The 16,556-nt window shown below is 39.7% G+C and overlaps 1 pseudogene; it reads right to left on the reverse strand.

Moving 5' to 3' along the window:
• Window positions 1–10,840: 10,840 nt before the first annotated feature.
• LOC118004749 lies at window positions 10,841–15,585 on the reverse strand (annotated as a pseudogene).
• Window positions 15,586–16,556: the final 971 nt, after the last annotated feature.

The raw sequence follows: 16,556 nt of genomic DNA on the forward strand, positions 1-16,556 counted from the left end.
CTTTGCCATGTGATTTTGCAGTTCCTCTCACTGAAGAGGCAGATTTAAACTTATTGCCCCCTTGATTCTGAGTTTGGCTGTGTGAGTTGGCCAGTGGAATATTAGTTGATATGACTCAGAGAGTCTTGTAAAAGCACTGGTTCAGTTCTGCTTCCACTCTGTATCTCTGCCTTTGCCATGGAAATCTGCCCAGGCTAACCTGCTAAGGAATGTGAGAGACAGATGAGGCAAAACCAAGTCAACACAGCCAACGCTAGCCGACCCCAACCAAGATCAGTAGAGCCACCCAGCCAACTAGCCAGCTGACCACGGTGCATAAGCAAATGTAGCCCAGATCTGCTAGACTCTGCAGGCTCTGAAGCTAAATAAATGTTTATTGTGTGTGTGTGGCTCCTTGTTATGCAACGTTGTAGTAATAGATAGCTGATACAATAACAAGATATAAGATAGGAAACATGATGAATGAATAGATAAAGCCTATGAGGAGGCTTTCATGTTCTGGAGAATAATGGACTGAAAAACTTTAGGCTTTGTTGGAAAGTTTTTCAGGTAAAATTATAAGAGTAATGTTGAAAGTATTAGTATAAAAATGTAAGAGTATCATTTTAAAGAGAAAATACAATTCAGAAATTTAGGAGCCAAAAAGAGGAAGGGAGAAAAAGCAAGAGGAGGAGAAAAAGAGAAAATGTACCAATCCATTCTAAGGAAGGAATAAAGGAATAAAAAGGGAAAAAGTGGCCAGAAACTCACAAAAGAATATGATAGGATTATATCTAAATATGTCAGCAGTAACCATAAATATAAATTAAACTTATTTATTAAAGGACATTAAGAGGAAACCCAACTGTATTATTCTTATTAAGGAATATTACTAAAACATAACAAAAAGGTGGAAAACCAATATAGGTATATTAATACCAAAGTAGAATTTAAAGCAAAAGCATTAATAGGAATAAAGTAGGAGCCTAAGTAATAGTAAATAGAAAAACCACTTAAGATATAATAGCTTTGGAATATACAAAGCAAAAGCAGAATTAAAAGCAAAAATGTAGAATTCTGAAACCATAGCAGAAGGATTTTAATCTACTTAGAGCAGAAACTTGGCTCAGACAATTCGAGTGCAGAACAGTCTAATAGAAGTATAATGTTAGCCCCTTATGTAAGTCAAAATTTTTCCAGTAGCTACATTAAAAAATACATAAAAAGGAAACTTTTAATGTATTTTATTTAACCAAATATATCCAAAATGCTACTTCAATATAAAATTCATGAGACATTTTATATTCTTTTTTTGAAAGAAAGACTCTCGCTTGTATTTTTTTTTTTTAAAGATTTTATTTATTTATTTGACAGGGAGACAGCGAGAGAGGGAACACATGCAGGGGGAGTGGGAGAGGGAGAAGCAGGCTTCCGGAGGAGCAGGAAGCCCGATGTGGGGCTCAATCCCAGGACCTGGGGATCATGACCTGAGCTGAAGGCAGATGCGTAACGGCTGAGCCACCCAGGCACCCCTCTAGCTTGTATTTCAACTTCTAATACATCACTAGTCACATTTCAAGTGCTCTATCAGAGGCTACTGGTCTGAGGCTACCATATTGGATAGTCTTGATGCAGAAAATCTGATAGATCTCAGATCCTGTATCTGACAGAATATATATTTTTCAAGTATATGTAATATATAAAAAAAATGACCTGCTAATTTACAAAAGTCTGATCAAATTTTAAAGAATATCATATAAACCACTTTCCCTGAAAACAGTACATTTGCGAGGAACTTTCAAAATTTATTAATAAACAACTTGTGGTTAGAAAGTTGCAGTGGAAATTTAAAAATTTTTAGAACTAAGCTACAGTAAAAGTTGTCAGTAGCAAAACTTGTGAGATGCTGATAGGACAGTTCTCAAAAGTAAATAGATAGCCTTAAATGCCTTTATGTAAAAAAACAAACAAACATGGAAAATAAATCCAACTCAGAAATGTTGATGAAGAAGCTAAAATTAAATGCAGATAAGACAACAATAAGGAAGGATTTTGAAGGGAATAATAAGGCAAAGGGCATAAATAAATGACATAAGACAACAATGAAAGGATTACTAAAAAGAACCAAATCCCTTTTTGGAAAATAATAGCTGTAAATTGACAAAAAACAGTTAAGGCATAAGTAAGCAGTTTTAGAAAGAGGAACAGGAGGATGACTAAAAATGTGCTATATACTCCAAATGTTTGCTAAAAGTATACCATTTAAGGGCCATATAGCAAACCTGGTTATGAACTTCTTTTTTTTTTTTTTTAAAGATTTTATTTATTTATTTGCCAGAGAGAGAGTGTGTGTGTGAGAGCACAAGCAGGGGGAGCGGCAGGCAGAGCGAGATTCTTATATCTGACATTAATATCACAAAATATAAATAGGTGTGACAAAGGATGTGCTCTCTGGCCCCTTTCGGAACCCATGACTAGATTTAGAAATCAAAATGAATTTTTAAGATTTTATTTATTTGAGCCAGAGAGCATGAGTTGGGGGGAGAAGGGGCGGGCAGAAGAAGAGGGAGAAGCAGGCTCCCTGCTGAGCAGGAAGCTGATGCAGAGCTGGATCCCAGGACCCTGAGATCATGACCTGAGCCAAAGTCAGATGCTTAACCGACTGAGCCACCCAGGCGCCCCTCAAACTGAATTCTTTAATTACCTATAGCTCATTTATGAATTGTCAGCTCCCTGAAGGCTGAGACTTTGTTTTTGTCTACTGCTGGTCACCTAGTACCTAGAATAATTGCTAATATGTAATGTGAGTTTCATAAGTATTGGTTGAAAGAAGGTATTAGGAATGTTGGTTCTTAATGGTATGTATGCAGAAATTTAGAATTCAGGTATTGTAGATGAAGTAATAAAACAGATGCGTTAGAGATAAAAGCCAGGGCCTTAACATGGTGCCTTTAATATAAGGCCCACAATGCCTTCCACACAATTCACAATCCTGACTTATCCTGAGGTATCTGGCGACAATACCTAGCCTGACCTATGGTGAGGTTATTTATAGTCTGTCTGTATCTGACTCATTCCCCTGGAGGTGCCGTGTAATGTACTCTATATGCACGCATCTGGTCCTGGTTCAGGAGAAAGGATTGCGAACCTGTGTAAATGCCTATCTTTAAGCCATATAACAGAAGGGTACATTTCATTTTTAAATAGGCCAGTGGTTGTTGCCTGGCCATACTGGTGATTTATTAATGAATTATAGCATTGCCATCATTTTACAAATGGTTATAAAATGGTAAGCATAGCTAACTTTATTCTATTTCCCCTTGTTAATAATAATAATAAAGAAGCCTCCTTGGGGGAGTATATTGTTGTGGGAATGCAGATGCAAGAATGATGACGTTGATGACAGCATTCCTCTGTTTTGGTCTCTGATCCTCGAGTCTGTGCCCAGAGCTAAACCATTAGGATTCTACAACTGGCTAGGAGAACATGTGCTGTTTTGCTCCTGGACCATTATGGCCAACTATATGATACATGTAACGATCTTACCATCATGAGCTTCCTTGGGCCTCCCCTCCCCATCCTCCTGGGGCCTTGGCTGTATGCCCATTCTGCCTTAACAATGCTCCTTCTATTTCTCTGTGTTTCGTTCTCTTTATTACCCTCCCCAAGCATTCGGTCACATTCCAAGTGGCTTTCCTTACTGCGTAATATTCACTCAACCATGTTCAAGTTGCCTGTTAAACCTGTTTCTTTTATTAACATTTTATGGCTTCTAAGCATTTCCAAGTTCCTCTAGTAGACAGTTCCCTTACATGAGGGGTGATGGGCTTCTCGCATGGCATGCTAATTATTAACAATGATGTCTCTTCTTCTATGAAAAATAGCAAGAGCTCCTTGATAAGCATGTGTGGGATGTGTACACTCATCTAAACAAAACAAAACAAAACAAAAAAACAAAAGAAGCCGTATCATATCACTTTGTGTTTGGAAACTCAGATCTAAAATTATCTTCAAAAAGAAATACTACCTCCTCATTTGAACCGAATATACTATGTTTCATCTAATCTAAGACCCATTTAATTCACATTTTAATATCTCTGAAATAGGGATTTTTTTTCTCTCTTGATAATACCTAAAATAATGGTGTGTCTTACAATTAGTGGTGTTTTAGACCACATGAATTACAGTATAAATGTTTTTTAAAGTATGCCATATTATTTACATCTTTTTCATTTTCTTAATAGACTAAAGTTTCTTAGAGCCTGTAATAACCTAAATTAATAAAAAGCCTATAATAGAAAAACTGTATCTTTAAAAAATAAGCATACTCTGTCGTTTGTGCTACCTTTTGCTTAATCATTTCTCCTATTGTAGAAAATTTGGCTTTTCTTATGGAAAATCCTATTACCATTTTTGCTGAGGCAATTATCTTTGTATGTACGCTTATTCTATATCGCAGAGGATTTGGAGTCACACTGCCTGCTTTTGAATCTTGGTTCCTTCACGTACTAGTTATAAAACCTTGGACAATGACTGAACCTCTCTGTGCAGCAGGTGCTGCACCCCCAAACTAGAAATAATAATATACTTACCCCAGGGATGTTGTAAGAATTAAAGGAGATAATTACATAAACTACTCAAACTTTCTAATGTCATTACATGTTAATATATTAGAGTAGTGCCTGACACAGGGTAAGTGCTGTATATAAGTGTAAATTGTTATTACTTGGGATTATTTCTTTAGGATAGTTTCCTAGAAGTAGATTTATCTTGTCAAAGGGTATAAACACTTTCTAAGGCTCTGAGTAAATACTGTGATTTTTCTTTACAATTATAGTATATGTGCTGCCGAGGCGAGCACTCTTTACAATTAGATTATATTAATTTGTACTCTTGGAATGGATTGAATATATATTGTTCCGCTTTTGCCAATTTGTAGCATTTTTATTTATTTATTTTTAATTAATTTTTTTAGATTTTATTTATTTATTTGACAGAGAGAGACACAGCAGGAGAAGGAACACAAGCAGGGGGAGTGGGAGAGGGAGAAGCAGGCTTCCCGCGGAGCAGGGAGCCAGACACGGGGCTCGATCCCAGGACCCGGAGATCATGACCTGAGCGGAAGGCAGACGCTTAACGACTGAGCCACCCAGGTGCCCCCAGTTTTTAGCATTTTTAAAGATAAATCTTTGCTAATCTCATAGATGAATATGACAGTTTATTCTAATATTTATTTCTTTGGTTATTAGTGTGTTTTTTGAATTGAATATTTTCCTGTATATCAGCCATTTGTATTTCCTCGTTTTTTTAAAAAAACCTATTTATGCTTAATGATTTTACAGGGCTTCTTATACATTTGGATAAGTTCAATAGGTAAAAGTTACAGTTTTATAATCTATTTGGATAAATTATGCAGTGGGTTATACTTTTTTACTAGTTTGTTTTTTTCTTTTTGGCCTTTTATATGTATATGATTTTGATTTTTTGTGTAGGAGAATATATTTTGTTGCTTGAAAGCTTGGAAAGTCCTTTTTCTTTGTTTTATGATGTTTAGATTTATTTTTTACATAGAACTTTAGTTGTCTATTTTAAAAATATTTTTCCTCAAATAGCTTATCACCTTCCCTACCACATTTTTTTTTTCCTACCACATTTATTGATTAATTCATTCCTCTTAAAATATTTTTTAGGGGCGCCTGGGTGGCTCATTCATAAGCGTTTGCCTTCGGTTCAGGTCATGGTCACAGGGTCCTGGGATTGAGCCCCGCATCGGGCTCCCGGCTCAGCAGGGAGTCTGCTTCTCCCTCTCCCAACTCCCCCTGCTTGTGTTCCTGCTCTCGCGCTCTCTCTCTCTGTCAAATAAATAAATAAAATCTTAAAAAATAAATAAGATATTTTTTAAAGTAATATGTGCTAATTTTAAAACAACTAGAAAATACAGAAAAGTTCATAAGGAAGAAAAATAAAATTGTTTATAATTCTACTCTTTAGTAATAACCATTATTAACATTTTGGAGTTCTTCCCTCCTTTTTTCCCCCCTTGCATGATGTAATTTTGTTATTCTTGCTGTTTCCTTTATTGTATATTAGAGTCTTTTTCTGGCCTCTTTATCTTGTTTCATTGTTATATCCTTGCCCTAAAGCCCACCACTTTAACTGTTTTAGGTTTATAATCTCTTTTAATTTAAGGATGTTATACTCACTTCACTGCTGTTCTTGAACATGCCAATGACATTTCTGTCTCAAGATCTTTGCTTTTGCTTTTCCCTCAGATAACCACATGGCTGACTCCATACTCATCTCTCCAGGTCTCTGGACAATGTCACCTTATTAGTATGGTCTTCTCTGACCACCCATTTTAAAAAATAGCAATCTCTTCCCCTGGGTACTTCCTATTCCCCTTCTCTAATTTTTTTCCAAGTTCATATAATGAAATCACATACTGTGTTCACTATTGCTCAGAAAAAAAGATTCCTTTCAAAATATTGAAATATGACAGTGCCTCTGGTCACGCAAGAGCTCTGATGGAGATGTACAATGAGAGTAGTCTTTTTTTTTTTTAAGATTTATTTATTTATTTTAGAGAGAGAGGGAGAGAGCACGTGCGTGCCTGAGCAGGGGGAGGGGAAGAGGGAGAAGGAGAGAAGCACACTCAGCATGGAGTTGACGCGGGGCTCTATCTCACAACCCTGAGATCATGACCTGATCTGAAATCAAGAGTCGGACGCTTAACCAACTGGGCCACCCAGGCGCCACAGCAAGATTAGTCTTGTTTTCATTCCTGCTAACACAGCATGCGTTCTGCAGCCAATGGATCAGGGAGTAGTTTTGACTTTCAAGTCTTCTTACGGAGGAAGTACATTTCATAAGGCTCTAGCAGCCATTGATAGTGATTCCTCAGATGGATCTGGGCAAGTCCATTGAAAAACCTTCTGGAAAGGGTTCACTATTCTAGATGTCATTAAAAACATTCGTGATTCATGAGAAGAGGTCAAAATATCACCATTTCCTCATGGATAACTTGGAGGGGTTCCAGACTTCAGTGGAGGAAGTCCCTGCAGATGTGGTGGAAACAGCAAGAGAACTAGAATTAGAAGTAGAGCCTGAACGTAACTGAACTGCTGCAAGCTCATGATCAAACTTGAACAGATGAGGAGTTGCTTCTTATGGATGAGCAAGGAAAGTGGTTTCTTTCTTTTTTTTTTTTAATCTTTTTTTTTTTTTAAGGTTTTATTTATTTATTTGACAGAGACACAGCGAGAGAGGGAACACAAGCAGGGGGTAGTGGGAGAGGGAGAAGCAGGCTCTCCACTGAGCAGGGAGCCCGATGCGGGGCTCGATCCCAGGACCCTGGGATCATGACCTGAGCCGAAGGCAGACGCTTAACGACTGAGCCACCCAGGCGCCCCAAGGAAAGTGGTTTCTTGAGATGGAATCTGCTCCTGGTGAAGATGCTGTGAAGATTGTTGAAATGACAATAAAGGATTTAGAATATTTCATAAGCTTAGTTGAGAAAGCAGTGGCAGGGTTTGAGAGGATTGACTGTAGTTTGGAAAGAAGTTCTACTGTGGGTAAAATCCTATCAAATAACATCGCATGCTACAAAGTAATCGTTTGTGGAAGGAGGACTCAATCAATGTGGCAAACTTAACTGTCTTATTTTAAGAAATTGCCACGTCCACCCCACCCTTCAGCCACCACCACCTTGATCAGTCAGAAGCCATCAGCATTGAGGCAAGACCCTCCACCAGCAAAGATTATAATTTGCTGAAAGCAAGACTATACTTTCAGGGATCATTTCTATAGTTTGTTAATTTGCTGAGAGCTCAGATGATGGTTAGCATTTTTTAGCAGTATTTTTAAATTAAAGTATGTACATTGTGGGGTTTTTTTTGATACACGACTACTGCACACTTAATGGTCTACAGTATAGCGTGAACATAACTTTTATAGGCACTGGGAAACCGAAAAAATGTTATTTGACTTGCTTTTTTGCAGTGGTCTGGAATTGAACCTGCAAGATCTCTGAGGTATGCCTGTACAAATACTACATTTTTGTTTATTTTTTAAATGATTGTACTATGCACATTGCAGATTAAGGTGCAGCTTCTTTTTTGAATAGTGTTATTGATGTATGCTTCATATACCATGAAATTCACCCAATTTAAGTACACTGCTCTCTCTCCTCTCTCTCTCTCTCTCTTTGAAATGAGATATTTACCACTGAGAGAAGTCTGGGGTATACTACTCAACAAGTTTTAATAAATTCATAGAGTTGGGGAGCCATCACCACAATCCAGTTTTAGAACACTTCCAAGCATTTCTCATACCCATTTGTAGATAGTATCTGTTCTTATCCCTGATCCAGCAACCACTGTTCTGCTTTCTCTTGCTATAATTTTGCCTTTTCTAGAAATGTCATATAACTGTAGTCATACAGTATGCTATCTTTTATTTCTAAAGTTTTTCACTTGACCTGATGATTTTGAGATTCATCCTTGTTGTACATATCAGTAGTTTTTCCTCTTTTTATTGTTGAGTAGTATTCCATTGTATGGATATACTACATTTTGCTTTTTCATTCATCAGTTGATGGGCATTTGCATTGTTCCTAGTTCTAGGTACTTAAGGATGATGTTGCTATAAGCATTTGTTTACACATCTTTGTGTGTCCATTTATTTTCATTTCTTTTTGGTAAATATCTAGGAGTGAAATTTCTGGGTTTTATGGTAAATGTATCCTTAAGTTTTTAAGAAGCTCCCAAACATGCACAAAGATTTGAGAGGGAAAATGAAGGGTTCAAGTTTGAGCTAATTTGCAGCAGCTTATAGACGATTGCAAATCTAAGTACAGAACCAAGGAGACAGGGTGAGGCTTGTGCTAGGGAATCATGAGTCATAAAGCACAGGGGTGATGTTGAAGCCGTGGAGTGGATGAGATGACCTGAGGAGTTCATGTAATATAAGGAGGACTGAACTCCTGGAAATAGAAGCATTTGGGGGGAGTGGGTAGATAAAGAGAATTAGTGAGACAATGTGAGAGATCAACAAGTAGGAGAAGCAGGAGAAATTATGCCACAGAAACTAAGGGAAGAAAAGTTGATACAGTAAGTGGGTGGTATGATCTCTGCTTTCAAACACACATCTCCAGCCTTTCTGCAGAGACTGATTAGCTCTCTGGCAGAACCCTCCTAGTTGGGATATATTCAGAATTCTCTGGGCTGAGGTTCCTGTTAGAGGCAGTACTTCTCAAACATAGTCTCCTACTCCATACCTGTAGACCAGTTCACTTCGCCTTTCAGGTGTACCCTTTCTTCTGGAGTGAGTTAGCCACTGGTCTGCTATGTTCCCCAAGCTCCAGAAACCTCAGGTGATATATTCCAAAGCAGCTGTGAAGGGCATCCTGGGCTCTAAGTGAGGTGACTATGCATGGTGGTATCACTCACAGCTCTTTGGAAACTCTCTTCAGAGGAATTTCCATTTTCACGTCACCATAACTTCATATCTTTTATGCTCTTATTGTAGCTGTTGAGAAAAAAAGGCTTAGCTACCTCCTTAGCAAAGTCCTACATAGGTGGGCTAGGAGTGTGTTTTGCACCTCAGCCTAAGGTAAAGCTAAAAGGTCCACTTTAGTACACTAGATTTCCAAGCACTTGAGAGTGCTCAAAAAAAAAAAAAAAATTAAATATTGAATGAATGAACAAATGATCCCATAAGTGAATGGATAATTTTCATTCCTTGTGATCACCTCTTGTTAACCACTCCCTGTTTCTTGACCAGCCGATGCCCTCTGCTGCTTCCATTCCTACTTTATCAGCTATTTCTCATCTCCCATGCTCACTTTTGATTGTCTGCCCCTTAAATGGTGGTTTCCTCCAGGGTTTCGTCCTCACTCCCATCTCTTACCTTTTTATTAAGTATATTTTCCCTGAGGGAATTCCATCCATATCCCTGGTTTGACTACCACATATGCACTTTCTTTCCTGGGCCAGATTCATTTTAAACTAGTGGTGTGTTGTAGCCAGCTTGTACTGGCTCACGAGAGCCAATTGTTAAGTTTTCCAGAATCGTGTGAGCCGGTGGGTTGCAAAGCCAGCCGTTATTAAAATTATATAAATTTACAATTAAAAGTATATTAAAAACAAAGGTAATTTTTACTTAAAACTCACTTTCTAACCATCTTGCTACTCTTTTATTATCAATGCTCTTGAGATTTTGCATATCTATTGTATTTTGGAAATCCTATATAACAGTGTGCAACTGTGCATCTCTTCCAACTCTGCGTTCAGTGATGTCATGCTGGTCACTGGAAAACTGCCGCAGTAGGAGTGTCGACACCATGAAAATCAGGAAATGCTGCAAATCAGGCCTTAGTCTATTGTTTTATTGATTGTCTAGACTTGAGAAAGTGACTGAGTACATGGAGATTAAGCTTAATAGTGTGTTGGTCTATAGCTGTTACATTGTGAGTAACACAAAAAATTGAAGAAATATTCTTCTAATATTCAAAAACTATTACCCAGTTCAGCAAAAAAAAAAAAAAAAAAAAAAGTGCTCATATCACTAGTGAACAAGAGAAGTTCTTTTTTTTTTTTTTTTTTAATTTTATTTATTTGAGAGAGAGAGCACAAGCCAGGGGGAGGGGCAGCAGGAGAGGGAGAAGCAGACTCCCCGCTGAGCAGGGAGCCCGATGCAGGACTCGATCCCAGGGCACTGAGATCATGACCTGAGCCGAAGGCAGATGCTTAACTGACTGGAGCCACCCTGGCACCACAAGAGTTCTGTCCCATGTTTTCAGCGTTTCACTTTCTGTCACTTCCTAATGTAAACATAAATAACCATATTTGTGCCATAAGTGTCCTTATTCATCAGCTGCAATCCCAGGTCGGCTATGGATACAAGAGTTTGCAAAAGTCAACAAAACATTTTGTGAGAATTGATTGGTGAAAAGAAATTTACACTAAATATTATATGCTTTATTATTATTTGTAAATTAGGAACTACACATCCTCCATATCAGTAAAATGTGTACAACTTATGTATAGATATATGTGTGCATTCCCTCATCCGCCAGAGAGCCAGTTAAATATTTACCATCAGATCACTTCTCGAAACCCTCAATATCAATTGCCTATTAGACATTTTAAATTTAATATGATAGGCATCTCAGACTTAACGTATCAGAAACAGAATTCATTTTCCTTCCAATGTCTTTTCCTCTTTTGATACTCTGTATCTTAGGGAATTACATACCCTAGGAGGAAAAAAAGTGAAAATAGTAGCTATAGGTTGCTTTTTCAATATGTGTCATCTATAAAGACGGGAAAGAAAATAAGAGGGAGGGAGATAGTTGGTGGAGTTTTTTGTTTAGTTTAGTTGTAAGAAAGAATGATCTTGAATATATTCGTATGGGAAAGAGGCAATGAAGAGGGGAGAATTGGAAGCTCCAGGAAAGAGAGGGAGCTGATGACAGAACAGTCTGTGAGAAGGAAGGAGAGGGCAGGGACCAGAGCACATTGGCCTTGAACAGGAGAGAGTCACCTTTCCCACACTGCCAGGAGGAAAGGAGATAGGGATCAGGATGTGTTCTAGGTTGGGTTCTCTAGGAGCAGAGCCTGGGACAGGGATTCTCGTTCAAGTGAGTGTGGGTGGGGGGGTGCTCTCAGGAGAAGGAATGGGAGACGGATGATAGGATAGTCAAGAGTGTGATCTAGACTGGAAACTAACATCATCTGTGATCACAGAGGGAGGGGCAGCATCATAAACTGCACCCAGGTTACTCACCTTGAGGCCCAGACTGGCCTTTTCCTCCTGTGCCAATCATTCATTGGTTGAGGTCTGCTCGTCAGAGGAACGGGGCATAATCTTCCAGACTATGTGGGTTCTGTCTGGCTGAGGGCAATTCTCCAGGGAAGGCAGTAGCTAAGAATTTTAAACAACCAGCCCACGGAATGGCTGAGGGACAAGAACACCTGCCACTTTATAAAGGGGATCTGAGTGGGGCACCAGTAGCATCCACTGGCTACATACATAGGCATAAATGGGGGAGAGATGGAAGTGGAGAAGAGTTTGAGGCAGTTCCTGGTGAGTGGTCTCTCTAAAATAGTAATCCAAATTACCTGCTGAGGGTGGGGAGGAATCTGGTGGGCGCAGACAGCTCGAGTAGGGTGGAAAGATTTTGAGGGACTGCTATGTGTAAGCGATGGGGGAGGGGCTGTCCTGGGCAGTACTCAGGGTCCAGTTACTGTTGGAGACATGGAGTAGTGACAGCACTTCGCATTGTTACTTATATTCTTCAGCAGTCTCGGTGTAGGGGTGCAAAAGGCAGGTGGTTGGCTTAACCCAGTGTTGACATTTTGCTGGGTAAGTATAGTGCAGGCAGAAAAGAGTAAGTAGAGCATGAGGATGATGATGAGAGAGTTTTTGAAAGCTCCTACTACCTTTTGGGAAGGCAGAAATGTACACAACAAATTACAGGGCAAGCCTGTGTTCACAGTGCATCGACAGAAGTACAAAGTAGTGGGTAAGATCAGAGAAGAGAGTGAAGCATTTTCTGAGTTGAGGACAGGAATTTCTATGGCTTCACATAAACGGGACTGCATTTGAACTGCCTCTTGAAGGGCCAGTGGGGGAAAAAAATCTCCCTGGGGGAATGTGGAAGGGAATGGTGTAGAGAAAGCACGGGAAAAAAATGCATGAAAGCAATCTGGTAGAGACTGATGATTTAAAAGTATATATGGTAAAGCCTGCAACAAGGCACCCACAATAAGTAAAATCAGATAGAAGTGGTTGGCTTTGGCTCTTGTTCTCACTCAGCCCCATTCTCAAATAGGGGCAGGCTAAGTTTCTTATACTGGGGGTAAGACGGTGGCCGTGGGTTGGATCGAGACCTGGCTAAGAGAGTAGCATTGTAAGCCCATCTTTGGAAGCAGGGAGGCAGAGAGTGTGTTGCCACATCTCAGTAGTCTCTTAGACTTACTTCCACGGCTGTGAAATGGGTACCAATTAACAAGGAGATAACTGGGTTGTTGGCACTGCCTTTGAAATCTCAGCCAGTTATGAGCCCAGAGTTGTCCCTATTGATATTTAAATCAGAGTAGACATCGCAACTGATAGACAAACCATACCTCAGCCAAACCATGTTCGTTCGGATCCAGCACCTGCCCCAGGACTACTGGTAGCTAGCTCCATAGGCTCCCCCAAACTTTCATTAACTTTATAATAATGCATATTACTCAATATTTTGGTTTCTGCATATGTGGGATTTTGGTGGGGTTTTATTGTGTATAGGTGGTATGAAGGACAAAGTGAAAACAGTTGAAAAGGATTTTTGAAGACATAAAATAGTTGAAAAGGTATTTTTTGTTGAAAAAATTAAAGTAATACATATTCTTTATAAATCAAAAATTGTAGGAGGGTAAGAAGGAAAAACAAAAGTAACCATCCCCTCATTCTACCAAAAAACCCTTTCTTCCCAGAGATAATCATTGTTAACAGTTTAGTATATAGCTGTTCTTACATAAGCACATATGGTATTTCCATTATATATAAATATAAATATATATTTTATATATATGTAATACACAGTATTCTGGTTTTTAACCTAATACTTTTAAGTCAGTAATATATCTTGGGTGTTTTTACATGATCAGTGTTCCTTTTTTTCATAGCTACCTAATATTCCATGGTATTGAACAAATTTTCCATTAATGAGAATCTAAATAGATTCTATTTTTTTATCATTATAAATAATAGAACAATGAACACCTTACGTGCACTTCTTTTTGTACTTAATTACTTTAGATAAATTCCTAGAAGAGGGATTATTGGATCAAAGGGTATGATAGTCTCACATATCAGTTAACTCTCTGATATACATGGCCAGACTGCCTTCCAAAAATTTGCCTGAATTTACTCCCCAGTAAACAGTGTAAATACTGCTTAATTCTTTTTAAATTAATTAGTTAATTAATTAGACACAGAGAGAGAGAGCACAAGCAGGAGGAGCAGCAAGCAGAGGGAGAGGGAGAAGCAGACTTCCCGCTGAGCCGGGGAGCCGGACATGGGGCTCGATCCCAGAACTCTGGGATCATGACCTGAGCCGGAGGCAGCCGCTTAACCGAATGAGCCACCCAGGCGTCCCAATACTGTTTAATTCTTTACCAACACAGAACATTATCAGTATTTCTGATTGGTTAAAGTTTTGCACATATGTAAAATATAAATATATATGTATAGGTATATATGTATATATATTTGTATACACACCCACACCCACATATTTTTGTTTTTGCTGCAAAAAGCTTTGTTTCCAGGGGCGCCTGGGTGGCTCAGTCGTTAAGCGTCTGCCTTCGGCTCAGGTCATGATCCCGGGGTCCTGGGATCGAGTCCCGCATCGGGCTCCCTGCTAGGCGGGGAGCCTGCTTCTCCCTCTGCCTCTCTCTCTCTCTCTCTGACTCTCATGAATAAAAAAAAAAAAAAAAAAAAAAAAAAGCTTTGTTTCCAGGGTGGTTGAAAAGCTGCCTAGTGGCTGCAGGGAGAGGCTCAGGCACAAGCCTGGGCACCAGGGGGACGGCAGAAGGGCCCTCAAAGGCCGCCAGGTTCCAGAGGCTCCTAAACGTGCCAGCCTGCGGAAGTGGGTCAGGTGGTCGCCCATCTCCTCGCTAAGTTTCACCTGCTCATCCGGGAGGTGGCTTGCTCCAGGAAGTCCCAGAGCGCGGGGTGCGCGCCGGCAGCCCCCAGGGCGTGCAGATCCAGACGCGCCTGGTTCAGGTTCTTGTCTAGAACCAGGGCGGCTGGCACGGCGTCCAGTACTTTACCCACTCATCTTGGGACAGCTCTTACATCTTCGGAAGAGGGCGCGGCCGACCTGCTGGTTTTGCGTTCAGGAGATGCTCGGCACCCTCGAGCTTCTGAGCCAACTGGCGGAATGGCCCACGGCCTCCGGAGCCACGTCGTCTGGCTCGAAGTAGAAGCCCAGAGGGAGCGAGGTGTAGGAGGCGCGCAGCTGCACGCTGTGCAGGCGGTTGCCCGCGGCCTGCACCTCGGTGGGATGATTCTGACGGATCTGGGGGCTCATGGTGGATCGGTAATAAGGAGCTAGGCCCAAAGTAGGGTGTTGGCTGGGCCCGGCGGCAGAGGGTGGCAGAGGAGATGGTTGTGAAGGTTGCGACTGGAAAAAAGTTTGGAAGGTGTTTGGAGGCTGGTAGAAAGGGCATTCCTGGGTCTATTCTGTCCAAACACTTGTTGAAATAAGAGAACCGCGGGACCGCCAGGCGCACTGTCGGTTAGTTATGGTTTAAGAAGTTATTTTTAATAATCATGATAAAAAAGAAACTTACACCAGGGCGGTTGACATTGAAGATGGAAAAGATTCTCTGGGTAGTTGAGGTCGAAGTATGTTTAGTAGTTAACTTTCCTGAGGTTCCGTTACACACTTTGTTGAGATGATGAAGGTGGTATGGAAATCCTGGGGCTGCTGCCGTCACTCTTCATTAGTTTGAAACTCTACCCAAATTCGTGGAGATGGAATTCACCTCTGTGGTTGGAGTTGGTCACTTGGTAGAAGGCCTTTTGAGAGTTTACTTGTGATATGCAGCAATGAATCAAAACCTTTCAGCGTGGGGAATGCTTTTCAAAGGAGCTAAGCTCTCCATATTATAGGGCCATTTAAAAATTCTTTAAAAAGAAAAATTTCTTAGATCATTTTATCAGTAAGAAAAGAATAGACTAATGTCAGCCATTAGGATTTTCATATGCATAATATGTATGTACATACTATGAAAATATACGCATAGATGGAAAGGAAATTAAAAACATCATTGTTATAACAAAGGTTTTGTTAAAAGCTTGTGTTTCTGTATCTCAGGTCCATCTTGATCTCTATCGTGGACCATTTTCCCAGAGGTTTAGTGTTTTTTGTTTTTGTTTTTTTGTTACGTAATTTTGGAACAAAATGCGATTGAAATTCTTGGGCTCACTCTTCACCCTTCGTTGCATTCACATCCTTGCTGGATCCTCACGACATGGATGGAGTGTACCTCCCTGCTCCTTGACTTTGAGCTTGTCAGTATTCCTTGCATTGGCTTACGGAAGGAAGTTTTAATTGTGGGTCTAGAGTCTAGAAGCATGAGGTGAGCATGCCCTGGCTAGCTGACTGGTTCAAGGAGGATGAGAAACATGAGGAGCAGATCCAGTGTTGTGTGTGAAGCAGAACCACACCAAATGATTCAAAGAAACATTAGAACGAATGCTTATTGTTGCATGTCGCTAGTTTTTAATGATTGTTGTTATGCCGCATTGTTTTGACAATAGCTAAGTGGCATATAATTGTAAAAAATGTTCTTAGTGCTTCTATAATGTTTCCACTGATTTTTAAGTCTGGCACTCTTACTTCTAATACATCTTGTATTTGATGCTTATGATCTTTATTTTGTGCAAGGATTTCTTAGTCGAGTCACAGTCCAAGAGAAAATTCACCCAACTTTGTTTCCTCATATACTGGTAAATATAAAAAAACAAGCTCAATTTTATTTTCCTCAAATCCCTATTTAATTGTAAATAAACTTTGCCTGTTC

This window comes from Mirounga leonina, unplaced genomic scaffold, assembly GCF_011800145.1.
Source record: "Mirounga leonina isolate KUSES-001 unplaced genomic scaffold, KU_Mleo_1.0 Mir_93, whole genome shotgun sequence".
Lineage (NCBI taxonomy): Eukaryota > Metazoa > Chordata > Mammalia > Carnivora > Phocidae > Mirounga > Mirounga leonina.